The following is a 13,482-nucleotide window of genomic DNA, read 5'->3' as shown; positions in this document are numbered from 1 at the left end:
AGATTCATAACCTTTAATCCAATATACAAAATAGGGAAGTTTCTAATACAAAGTCACTTATCTGGGGCATGATGGGATTATACCACACCACATCAAAATGAGTGGGAAAGGCCCTGGCCGGTTGGCTCAGTGGTAGAGCATCAGCCTGGCATGCAGGAGTCCCGGGTTTGATTCCCTGCCAGGGCACACAGGAGAAGCACCCATCTGCTTCTCCACCCCTCCCCCTCTCCTTCCTCTCTGTCTCTCTCTTCCCCTCCTGCAGCCCATTGGAGCAAAGATGGCCCGAGCACTGAGGATGGCTCTGTGGCCTCTGCCTCAGGTGCTTGAATGGGTCTGGTTTCAACAGAGCGATGCCCCAGAGGGGCAGAGCATCGCCCCCTGGTGGGCATGCCGGGTGGATCCCAGTTGAGCGCATGCGGGAGTCTGTCTGACTGCCTTCCCGTTTCCAGCTTTGGAAAAATGCAAAAAAAAAAAAAATGGGTGGGAAAGGCTTAATCCTAAAACCAAACCCCAGGCTACAAGGATCCTGCCTGCCCACAGCCCACAGAGACACACATTAATATCACCTGGGCAACAGCCTCCACATGGGCAGCATCATCTTTAACAAAGTGAGCATAATACATTTTATCTGCCCAACATCATCTCTCCTCACACACCAGAGAAAACACTCAGAAAAGAAGCCCTATGTTTGCAGGGAGTGTGAGCGATGCTTTACATGGAAGTTGGATCTCCTTATATACCTGAGGACACACTCAGGGGAGAAGCCCTATGTTTGCAAGGAGTGTGAGTAAGGATTTACACAAAAATCAGTTCTCCTCAGACACCAAAGGACACACTCAAGGAAGAAGCCCTCTGTTTACAAGGCGGGTGAGTGAGTTATTAGCATTAAGTTGTATCCCCACAGCCATAGCTGTTAAAAAGGTCATATCCCAGCTCTGAGGGGACTTCAGAGAAAGTATACTGACCCTTTATATTCCTGAGATTGTAATTAGTACCGAAGTAACTAGTTAAAAAAGTTCTTCACTTTCATGACAAAAGATGAGCTCGATGAACAGTTCCTCAAGTGCTATGGGAATGTCGACACCAGTATCCTCCATGATCTCTTGGCCTCACGTTCTAATAAATCTTATTTCCATATAACTATGATGCCCACATACCTCATTTCTGCCCTCCTCATTACTGGAAGCAGAGAGTTCCCAGAGTGCCACTGAGAACTCACAGTGTCAGGCACAGAAACTCAACCCCTGGAAATGTGGAAGTCTGGAGTCAATCTACTTAAGTTACTGCCCAGGGAGAGGGATTTGAGACAGACTCACCAGGGAAAGGGATTTTGTTGACTCCTGGGAAGTGGAGCCTTCTCTCATAGGCTCACCACCCTTCTCCCTTGGCTTCTCTTGGTTCCTGTTCTGGTTTTCTCTAACCTCTCTAGTCTCAGTGGTGAAAACCATGGAGAATATGTGTGTGTGCCTAGCCCAGTCTGGGCACCTGGTCTCCCTCACTCTCCTCACTGCCCCTTCAGGGTGAGAATCTCAGAGTGTACACCACATGGACTCCAGATCATTCCATAGTGGGTTTGAATCTCAACTCTACCCTCACCAGCTGTGTGACCTAAGGCAAGATTCTTAACTTCTCTGTGCCGGTTTTTTAATCTATAAAATGGAAATGATGCCTGACCAGGCAGTGGTGCAGTGTATAGAGCATTGGACTGAAATGGAAAGGACCCAGGTTTAAAATTCCAAGGTCACTGGCTTGAGCACAAGCTCACCAGCTTGAGTGTGAGGTTGCAGGCTTGAGCGTGGAATCATAGACATTACCCCATGGTTACTGGCTTGAAGCCCAAGGTTGCTGGCTTGAGCATGGGGTTATTCACTCTGCTGTAGCCTCCTGGTCAAGGCAATATGAGAGAGCAATCAATGGACAACTAAGGTGCCCTAACAAAGAATTGATGCTTCTCATCTCTCTGCCTTCCTGTCTGTCACTATCTTTCCCTCTCTCTGTCTCTCTCACAAAAAAAAAATCTTCTCTCCACACTCTAACATGAAAAAAATAAACAATGAAAAGACTGGACTCGCCTGATCAAGGCATATATGGAAGTTGATGTTTTCTGCTCCTCCTCTCATCTCTCTCACTATTTCTCTGCACTCTCCTAAATAAATTTTATAAATAAATAAATAAAATAAAAATTGGTACATGATCAGTCTGCAGAATTCGAGATCTTCATTCCAAACATTTGGTGTCATTTTGGTTCAGATAAACTTAAAAACTCCCAGTTTTCATGTTTCTTATTTCAACAAGACCAAGTACCTAACCTTGTAAAAATAAACTCTGCCTGATATATTATTAGTAAATGGCAAATTCAGAGTACTAGAGTATGGCACTCACATCTGTTAGAAATGCTAAACTCCAAATATGACAGTACCAATGTTCTCATGCATTCATTAATTCTTAGATGTCCCCTGACCAAGGATTAAGCCTACAACTTTGGTGTATGAGAATGACACTCTAAGTAACTAAGTTTCCTGGCCAGGGCATAACCATGGTTTTCATCCAACTCTCTCATTTATGGGTAGAAAATACCTTTTTCAGGACCAATAGATTAACACAAAAAGATAATCAGTAGAGGTAGAAAACAACATAAGCAGATAAGTGGATTAACTGAGGAAAGAGGGCAGGCCCCCTCTTCCTTGAGGAGAAAAAAACAAGAAGAATGCAACGGAAGAGAGCCTGAAGTGGTAACTGAGTCAGACACTTCTAGATTAACTACTTTCTATAGCTGTGATGGCAAGCCTATGATGTGTGTCAGCACTGACATGCATAGCCATTTTTGATGACACGTGCCCAGAGAGGTATGGGGTCGAATTCTGAGAAGGACATTTTATCCTCAGCTCCTGAACATCCAGGTGCAGTAGAGAAGATAAAACATTTGCTGTAGTGTACAAATTCTGTGCCAGAGGTCTGTAGGCCAAAACAATAGAAGTCCAGCACAGAGTGTGTAGTTCTGGGACTTCCGGTTAGACCGTCTTTCTCAAAGTGACACACCACCCGAGTTATGCTAGGTTTTTTTGCAAATTTTGACACAACAAGCTCAAAAGATTAACCATCACTGTCCTACAGTTCTCTGAGAGGGTATTTGGGGCCACTTTCTACACAGAGCCAAGAAGATAGAACTTATCTGAAAACCCCTTCCCTTTTCTCAAAAGCTTTTAAAAAACAATGTTTACATACCTTAATTAAAAGCTCCAACACTTATCCTTCGATTCCACCTAAATTCACCCTCTCATCCTGGAGTCATGAGAGTGACATATACCTCTAGACCAGGCATCCCCAAACTACGGGCCGTGGGCCGCAATGCGGCCCCCTGAGGCCATTTATCTAGCCCCCACTGCACTTCTGGAAGGGGCACCTCTTTCATTGGTGGTCAGTGAGAGGACCACTGTATTTGGCAGCCCTCCAATGGTCTGAGGGACAGTGAACTGGCCCCCTGTGTAAAAAGTTTAAAGACCCCTGCGACAAAGGGATTACAAGCCCCTTGCTTGAAAACCTGTATTCTGTAAAAGCTATATAAAATGTAAGAAATCTAATTTTTGAGAGCACGTATCTGTTTGCCTCTTTGGGGATCATGCTGCTCCACCAGCTAAATAAATCTTTCTTCCTTCATCAAGTTGTCTGGGTGTTTTTGTCCTCCTTTGATTCCTGCAATACAGCCACTGAAAGATAATGCACTGCAGCCACTGCTGTTTCTCCTGACTGCCAACACAGTGTTGTTCCCAAGATGCACACCATGTAACAGCAGAGACACAGACTGAAGACACATTTAAAAGGGACCATATTGCACTATAAAGCAAGTGACAACAAACTTCAAAGATTTTTTTTTTCATTTTTCTGAAGCTGGAAACAGGGAGAGACAGTCAGACAGACTCCCGCATGTGCCCGACCGGGATCCACCCGGCACGCCCACCATGGGGCGACGCTCTGCCCACCAGGGGGCGATGCTCTTCCCATCCTGGGCATCGCCATGTTGCTACCAGAGCCACTCTAGCACCTGAGGCAGAGGCCACAGAGCCATTCCCAGTGCCCGGGCCATCTTTGCTCCAATGGAGCCTTGGCTGCGGGAGGGGAAGAGAGAGACAGAGAGGAAGGCACGGAGGAGGGGTGGAGAAGCAAATGGGCGCTTCTCCTATGTGCCCTGGCCAGGAATTGAACCCGGGTCCTCCGCACGCTAGGCCGACGCTCTACTGCTGAGCCAACCGGCCAGGGCCCAAACTTCAAAGATTTTAAATTATATAACCTGTTTCCTCCTCTCATGACAGTTGACCTTGAAATCATTAGTAACAGATAAACCAGAAAGTCCTTTTACTTATACTTATAAAATACAATTTTAAATAACCTGTAACATACATTGTAATTGGAAATCTAAAATAATTCTATCAATTGAAAGATAATAATTTTTAAAAACCAATATTACCTTGACCAAATGGATCAGTGCATGGAGTGTCTTCCCTGTGTGCCAAAGTTGTGGATTTTGTCACGGGTCTGAGCACTCAGGAGAAGTTACCAAGAAATTATTTCATGCTCCTCTCTCTCTCTCTCTCTCTCTCTCTCTCTCTCATCAACCAAAAAATGTAAAAATCTAATGGAGGCCTGACCTGTGGTGGCACAGTGGATAAAGCATCGACCTGAAATGCTGAGGTCCCCGGTTCAAAACCCTGGGCTTGCCTGGTCAAGGCACATATGGGAGTTGATGCTTCCTGATCCTCCCTCCCCTTCTCTCTCTCTCTCTCTCACTCTCTCTCCTCTCTAAAAATTAATAAAAAGTAAAACAAAATTTAGAAAAATAAAAAAAAATTAATGGAAAAAGCTGTGATAGACCTGCAAAATGCCTAGTGCAATTCTCTCAACAGAAAGACAGAAAGTAAAAAACCCAGATATCTCTTTGGACTACGTTTTTATTTTTCACCTAGAAAAGACTACCTTTTTATTAACAACAATCTAATTCTGCACCTCAAAGTTTGCCACCCATTTCTGCCTCACATGGTGGAAGAATGGAACCTACAATGGAACCATTTCCCTCTTGCTTCTCCAAATCACCTGACCTGTAGTGTCTTGGGGAAACTCCTCCCAAACCTGAGCTAGAGGGTTGAGGGGACAATGGACTTCTCAGGACACAATGGATTCCTCTAATGTGCCATCAAGTCTGAATACTGGAACCTTCTATCAGATTAGACTAAATGGAACCTTGAGGCTTCTCCCTGGAGCAGGCATTCAGAGTTTCATAAAATACAGTGTCCAACTCTCTTCCCTCACTTTCCCCACCAATATTTACTTTCTTGCCAACATGAACACAACAAGCATTCCTGGACAGGCACCAGAAGCCAGAAAACTTATAGCTCATCAGAATCAAGGGGTAGAATGTTACAGTAATATAATGTTATAGTAATTAAATATATAGAAATATAAAAACTATAGAAGATATACAGAAATGTTAGTATATAATATTAAAAGTAACTAAGGCAAGTGAATAAACTACACCCTATGGGTGGGAGATAATCTAGTGTATAGGGATATGATAGGCTAGACTATGCCCTTTGCACATGGCCCAGTTAGTGTATGTGTGAAATTATATTTAGATAAAAAGAGCTCTCTGCAAGGAATTTCCTAAAAGAGGCTTGATGTGACAATTATGTAGAGTCACATAAAAAAGAGCTCCCTGCAAGGAAATTCCCAAAAGTGGTTTGATGTAATAATCCTGGAGATTAATATCTGTTATAAGGTGTATGCCAGAAACAGTACTAAAGCCAAGGGGTCCCAGCTGCAGTTAGTCACCCAGACTCCAATGTTAAAGGCGGACTGTCTCCAAGCTGGTCATTCAAACAAAGGATAGCCTAGGGGAGCACGCTGATGGGCTCTCATTAAACTGTACCCAGGCATGCAATAGGAACTATGAGTAATAAACTGCCTGTGATTTTTGCAATGGACTTGTGTTGTAAGGTACCAAAAACCTGAAAATTGATATTGATATTCTGGGAGGAAAGGTCAGGTTTTCCTGTCCCATCCCTCCTTTAGGGATGGGAGAGAGAAGAATGTAGAAGTTTCTGGCTTGAAAAAACAATAGGTCATGCTTGACCAGGGGGTTGCACAGTGGATAGAGCGTCAAACTGGGATGTGGATGACCCAGGATCAAGATCCCTAGGTCGCCAGCTTGAGTGCAGGTTCATCTGGTTTGAGCAAAAACTCACCAGCTTGGAACCAAGGTCGCTGGCTTCAGTGAGGTGTTACTCGGTCTGCTGAAGGCCCACGGTCAAGGCACATATGAGAAAGCAATCAATGAACAACTAAGGCATCGCAACAAAAAACTGATGATTGATGCTTCTCATCACTCTCTGTTCCTGTCTGTCTGTCCCTATCTATCCCTCTCTCTGACTCTCTCTCTCTCTGTCACTGTAAAAAAAAAATAATAGGTCATTCAGTTTTAAATCTAAAATAAAGGTTAACCTAGAAACTTCTTCTCTTTCGGTAGGAAGCAGAACTCACATACCACTTTGCATTGATTGTATTTCCTCCCTCTTCCTGAAATCTTGAGGGTAAAATACCTCTAGGCTAGTGAAGGGAGTTAAACCCTGAAAGATTTGTAAACCTTTGATTGTGTTACCTTGAAAGTCTTTATTTTTAACAGAGACAGAGAGTCAGAGAGAGGGATAGATAAGGACAGACAGACAAGAATGGAGAGAGATGAGAACCATCAATCATCAGTTTTTTATTGCGACTTCTTAGTTGTTCATTGATTGCTTTCTCATATGTGCCTTGACCGTGGGGCTACAGCAGACCAAGTGAACCCTTGCTGAAGCCAGCAACCTTGGGTGCAAGCTGGTGAGCTTTGCTCAAACCAAATGAGCCCACGCTCCAACTGGTGACCTTGGGGTCTCGAACCTGGGTCCTCCGCATCCCAGTTTGACACTCTATCCACTGTGCCATCGCCTGTTCAGGCACCTTGAAAGTCTTAATGTTTCTGTGAATCCCCTTGTAAAGCCAGTAGCCAGGGCCACCATCACAGCAGCCTGGCCCATGCAGGTTCACATTCGATTTGGACAGTAGGTAAAGAAACAATGGAGCCAAAAATTGGTGGGCCATCATTTTTAATCCTAACTTGCACCTGGCAGGCAAGTAAAAACACACACTGGGCTCCAAATCCCACTCACATTCAGTGCTCACGAGGCTACTGACTTATCTGAGTTTCCTAGAATCAAAGGTTTCTAGCTCACCAGACTTATTCACCTCTGTTCCCCATTGTTGGTCAAATAAGTTTGTAAATGTGATATATATGTTTGCTCGCTTGTGACTTATATTGGGTGTGGGGGACAGGCTATAAGCAGGCCAGGTCGTTGTAGCCTGGGGTTTGGTTTTGGGACTAAGCTTTTCCCCACACCCTTGAATGATTGTATTATCTGGGTGGTGCACTCTCATGAGGAATCCAATTATGCCTTGGATGGGTGACTTTGTATCGGAGACTTCCTTGTTTGTATATTGGATTAAGGGATTTTGGTTTTCTACACTATAAAGTGGGACAGACCAGGAGCTTGGACACACAGTTCCTGCTATCACAATTGCAGGGGCTTCCCTGATCCCTTGCCCTTCATGGGAAGAGCTGGTTTTCTGCTTTTCCCTTGACTTTTTTGTGGCTTTCCTGTCTTGGTGAGACACCAATAAATAGGATGGCCCCCCGTCCTCTGACTCCGCCATTTCTTTATCATCTGCCCGAATCCAATGGGAACCTGCATGTGAATGGCCACGATGGCGGCTCCTGGCCTTACAACTGGCGTAGTTTCCGGCAGGATTCAGAGATTGGTATGGAGCCACCACCCTTGATGGGTGGAATAGAGTACTGGTTGCTGCTCTGGCTCCCCATGGCTTTCCTTTTAGGGGCCATGGGCTACATGTTTTTTACTCAAGAGGAAACTGCCCGAGGTCAAAAGCTTCAGTATGAATTGAAAATAGAACGGCAGAAAAGGCTGGAATTGGAGCGAGCACTGGAGAAGGAATTACGGGTTCGCGAGTTGCAGTTTACGCTGGAAGTTGAACGTGTTCACCGGCAGTTGTTGGAGAAACAACTGTGGATTCAAGAGCTCGAGTCTCAGCTTCTGGCCAAAAGCCAGCAGCCACAGGAGCCTAATCGGTCACCAAAGGAGCAGCAGCATCCATGCCGGTGGATTGGCTTTGAGTCAGCGGGAGCAGGCGCTTGCGACTCCTCTTCTGAGGATGAGAAGGCTCAGGCTGAAGCTGCCATATGCACACTGAGAGCCCGACCAGTTGTCGCCAAGAAGGTAAAAACCCAGCAACAAAGAGTCCCTCAGGGGCAGCCACAGCCTCCAGCCCAGGTAATGGAACACTCTGTGGTCTGGCCCTATACCCAGGCAGAGCTGATGGAGTTGGGGGCACAATTTAGGCAGAAACCTACTGAATCCCTGGTAGCCTGGTTACTACGATTATGGGATATAGGGGTGGATGGCATCATGCTCTCCGGAAGAGAGATGGAGAAATTGGCCGCCATTACCACACACTCTTCCTTGAGGCAGCATCTTCAGAACTGCCATGGCAACCCAGGAGACCATACCCTATTAGAATGGGTGATGGCTGCCATTCGTATGGTCTGGCAGAATGCTGGAGAACTGCCGGGGACAATGAGTCGGTGGCAGTGCTACAGTGAGTTAGTAAAGGTCCTTCGAGAACTAGGTATGAAGAATGCTGTTTTCAACCCTGGGTCTCGTGGGCCAGACAAGGAAGTGTTTACGGCCAAAATGAGGGAATTTGTCCTTGCTAGCGCCCCGTCAGCCCTTTTTGGGTCACTTGTGGCTATCTTGGGCCCCTATGTGGGGCAGCCCATCAATGCAGTTACACAGATGGTAGCAGATTTGGGAGAGCTGGAGGCTGCTCGGGATCATAAAGCAGTGAGGGCTGCTGCCTATGTTTCCCCCCCCAACTAACAAGGGAAATGGGCCTGTAAAGGTTACCCGAACACAGATGTAGGTAGACTTGATTGCGGCTGGAGCAGATAAGGGGAAATTGGATGGCCAGTCTAATAAAATTCTTTTGGAGCTTTGGCGGCAGCTTAAACCAGAACAGAAGTTCCAGCCACTGAGATGAAAGGCCCCAGCAGCTACCAATAAAACGTTTGGTGCGCGCACAGCTCGGTTACAAGATTATATGATAGAGACGGCCGAGGGAGAGAGGAACTCCCAAGACCCACTGTAAAGCCAGCAGGCAGGGCCGGGGCCACTATCACAGCAGCCTTCTGGCCCATGCAGGTTCGCATTGGATTCGGACAGTCGGTAAAGAAACCATGGAGCCAAAAACTGGTGGGCCATAATCTTTAATCCTACCTTGCACCCGGCGGGCAAGTAAAAATACACACTGGGCTCCAAAACCCAGTCACACTCAGTGCTCACAAAGCCACTGACTTATCCGAGTTTCCTAGAATCAAAGGTTTCTAGCTCACCAACCTTATTCTCCTCAGTTCCCCATCTCCTTCCTTATCCCAGATACAAACTCTACACAGACTGGCATCTCACTCAGTACTCCGCCATCTTGGCTGCTTCTCCTGGCCTACTCCACGTGGCCTCCTTCCGCTGCTGGCTCTACTTTCTCTGCTCTCTCATGCTAACCTCAGGAACCAAGCGCCAAACTCCCGCTCCGTTCCCATTTTATAGTGTAGAAATCCAAACCCTTAATCCAATATACATAATAGGGAAGTCTCTTAATACAAAGTCACTTCTCTGAGGCATGATAGGATTGTACCACTTTACACCAAAAAGGGTGGGAAAGGCTTAATCCCAAAACCAAGCCCCAGGTTACAACAATCCCCAACACACATTAGTATCACCTGGGCAACGGCATCTTTAACAAAGTGAGCATAATACATTTTATCCGCCCAACAATCCACCCCTATGCTCACTTTACTACCCAGAATTTACATCACCAGCATTCCTGTGCAAGGAAATTAGAACATTACACAGATTACAACAGCAAAAATCATACAGTTTCAACAATTACAAAGGTACATTTCACCAGTCTCTCAGCACTTAGCCCAAAGCGCAAAATGTCCTCGGCCTTTTTTCTAGCCATGGGAAAGCTTCCCGGGGCAGGGGAGTGCTTCCAGCAAAGCCACCCCTCACCCCCATCAGGGTATTTTACATTGTCCAAAATCCGTAATCCGTAAGTCCATCCAACAGTGCCAATGCCCACTCCAGTCGCAGTGCAGGAAATCAGTCCACGCACATAGGGCGTCAGCCACCCCCCTCATTCCTGCCATCCTGGCAGGTCTTACACTGTCCCAAAGAGGGGCACGTGGCAATGGCAGTCAGCATTTCCATCTCTGCTCCGGATAGCATGTCCAGCCCTGTGTCCCAAAATCGCAGACCTACCGGGGCCGCAGTAGGTGCTCCTTCCAGCTGGGCTCTCATCTTATGGAGACTGCGGATTGCAACTCCAGCCCGATTTTCACCCTCCAAAGAGGAACTTAAAACACCAGCTCCGGCTGCTGGGCTTGAGCCCTGGGCCGCTGCCGCCTTCTGCTCCGCAGACCTTGCAGCTCTGGACCCAGCCTCAGCCTCAGCCTCAGCTTCAGCCCTGGCCTCCCGCCGCTGCTGACTCTCCGCAACATCCAGGGCAAGCTGCAACTCACGAACCTCTGAATCCTCCTCCAGCGTTTGCTCCATTTCCAGGCGAATCTTGAACACCTGGTTGGCCTCCTCCTCCAACATTTCCTCCAGCTCCAGGGTCAGCATCGGTTTCTCCTGCATTTGCTCCAGCTCCTTTCGCTGCTCGGTTTGCAGGTCCCAGGCAGCCTCTCCCACAGAGCTCTCGGTTTCCTCACGCATGGCTGTAAAAGTCAGCCAGCCTACGGTCCCCAAAAGGACAGCCATGGAGAACCCTAACACTAGCCAGTCCTCTACTCCACCACTCAAAGGCTCCTTGCTGATCTGTATCGAATCCTGCCACAGACTATGCCAAATGTAAAGCCAGAAGGCATGGCCAGGGCCACTATCACAGCAGCCGCCCGGCCCATGCAGGTTCGCATTGGATTCGGACAGTCGGCAAAGAAACCATGGAGCCAAAAACTGGTGGGCCATAATCTTTAATCCTACCTTGCACCCGGCGGGCAAGTAAAAATACACACTGGGCTCCAAAACCCAGTCACACTCAGTGCTCACAAAGCCACTGACTTATCCGAGTTTCCTAGAATCAAAGGTTCCTAGCTTACCAACCTTATTCTCCTCAGTTCCCCATCTCCTTCCTTATCCCAGATACAAACTCTACACAGACTGGCATCTCACTCAGTACTCCGCCATCTTGGCTGCTTCTCCTGGCCTACTCCACGTGGCCTCCTTCCGCTGCTGGCTCTACTTTCTCTGCTCTCTCATGCTAACCTCAGGAACCAAGCGCCAAACTCCCGCTCCGTTCCCATTTTATAGTGTAGAAATCCAAACCCTTAATCCAATATACATAATAGGGAAGTCTCTTAATACAAAGTCACTTCTCTGAGGCATGATAGGATTGTACCACTTTACACCAAAAAGGGTGGGAAAGGCTTAATCCCAAAACCAAGCCCCAGGTTACAACAATCCCCAACACACATTAGTATCACCTGGGCAACGGCATCTTTAACAAAGTGAGCATAATACATTTTATCCGCCCAACACCCACTGTACCAGTTTGAATAGGAAAAAGGCCGAGGGACCCGTCTAACAGGGATGGGCAGGGACCGGAGGCCACATGTGGAACTGGCTATCCACTGGTCCCCTTCCAATGTACAACAGGTGTTGGCCTTGGTGGATACAGGTGCAGAATGTTCCCTTCTCTATGGAAACCCAGAGCGGTTTGCTGGGACCCCAGTGGCCATTGACGGTTATGGGGGCCAAACTGTTCAAGTGAAGCCAATAACTATTCCATTGGGGATAGGGAGACTGCCTCCTAAGCCATATAAGGTGTATGTATCTCCTATTCCTGAATATATTTTGGGGGTAGATGTCTTGCAAGGACTGTGGTTGGAAACTACAGCTGGGGAGTTCTGGCTGCGAATCAGGGTTGTGAAGGCAGTATTGCGGGGACATGCATCACATTCCCCTTTGCAATTACCCGTCCCTCGTCGTGTGACTAACACCAAGCAGTACCGCCTGCCAGGTGGTTATGAAGAAGTCACAGGGACAATCCTTGAACTAGAAAAGGTGGGGATCATCCGGCCAGCACACAGTCCTTACAACTCCCCAGTATGGCCTGTGCGCAAAGCAGATGGAACCTGGAGAATGACAGTAGATTACAGGGAACTTAATAAAGTTGTTCCCCCTTTGCACGCTGCTGTTCCTTCGATAGCTAACATGATGGATCGGCTAAGCCATGATTTGGGGACATACCACTTTGTGGCAGACTTGGCCAATGCTTTTTTCTCTATTGATATAGCCGCAGAGAGTCAAGGCCAATTTGCCTTCAGTTGGGAAGGGAGACAATGGACCTTTACAGTGTTACCCCAAGGCTATTTGCATAGCCCCACCTTGTGCCATGGGCTGGTGGCTGCTGACCTGGCTAAATGGAAACAGCCAGAGGTAGTCCTCATGTACCATTATATTGATGATATTATGCTAACTAGTGATTCTCTTTCAGAATTGGAGCAAGCAGTCCTTACCCTGCTATCCCATTTGAAAGCATGTGGCTGGGCAGTTAACGAGAACAAATTACAAGGACCTGGGTTATCTGTTAAATTCTTGGGAGTTGTCTGGTCGGGTAAGGCAAAAGTTATCCCTGACGCAGTTATAGATAAGATTCAAGCATACCCCGTGCCCACTACGGTAAAACAGTTACAGGAATTCTTAGGTTTGTTGGGGTATTGGCGAGCATTTATACCGCATTTGGCTCAGTTACTACGCCCCTTGTACAACCTTATTCGAAAGGGGGTTCGCTGGGATTGGACTGAGCAGGCGCAAGGTTCATTTGCAGCTGCTAAGAGAGCTGTCAAGGTGGCACAGGCCTTGAATGTGTTTGATCCTGCCAGGCCCTGTGAGCTGGATGTTCATGTAACCTCGGAGGGGTTTGAATGGGGCTTGTGGCAGCGGACAGAGCGCCTACGGCAACCTATTGGATTTTGGTCCCAATTGTGGAAAGGTGCTGAAGTTCGTTACTCATTAGTAGAGAAGCAGCTGGCAGCTGTGTATGCTGCCCTCCTGGCAACTGAGAGTATTACAACCACAACACCAGTTACAGTCAAAACAACATACCCTATAGCTGGATGGGTGAGAGATTGGGCAACTAAACCACGTAGTGGTATGGCCCAAATGTCTACCCTGGCCAAGTGGGGTGCCTATCTGCAACAACGCTGTGCTCTTAGCACCAGCCCATTGAGGGCAGAACTGCAGGAAGTCTTGGGTCCAGTCACCTATGCGACTTTAGATTCAGGTGCAACTGGGGCTCAGGAGGCAGAACCTGAAGTCAGTCCCT

The sequence above is a fragment of the Saccopteryx leptura genome, chromosome X (assembly GCF_036850995.1).
Source record: "Saccopteryx leptura isolate mSacLep1 chromosome X, mSacLep1_pri_phased_curated, whole genome shotgun sequence".
In the NCBI taxonomy this organism is placed as follows: Eukaryota; Metazoa; Chordata; class Mammalia; order Chiroptera; family Emballonuridae; genus Saccopteryx; species Saccopteryx leptura.
This window is presented reverse-complemented; position numbering follows the sequence as displayed.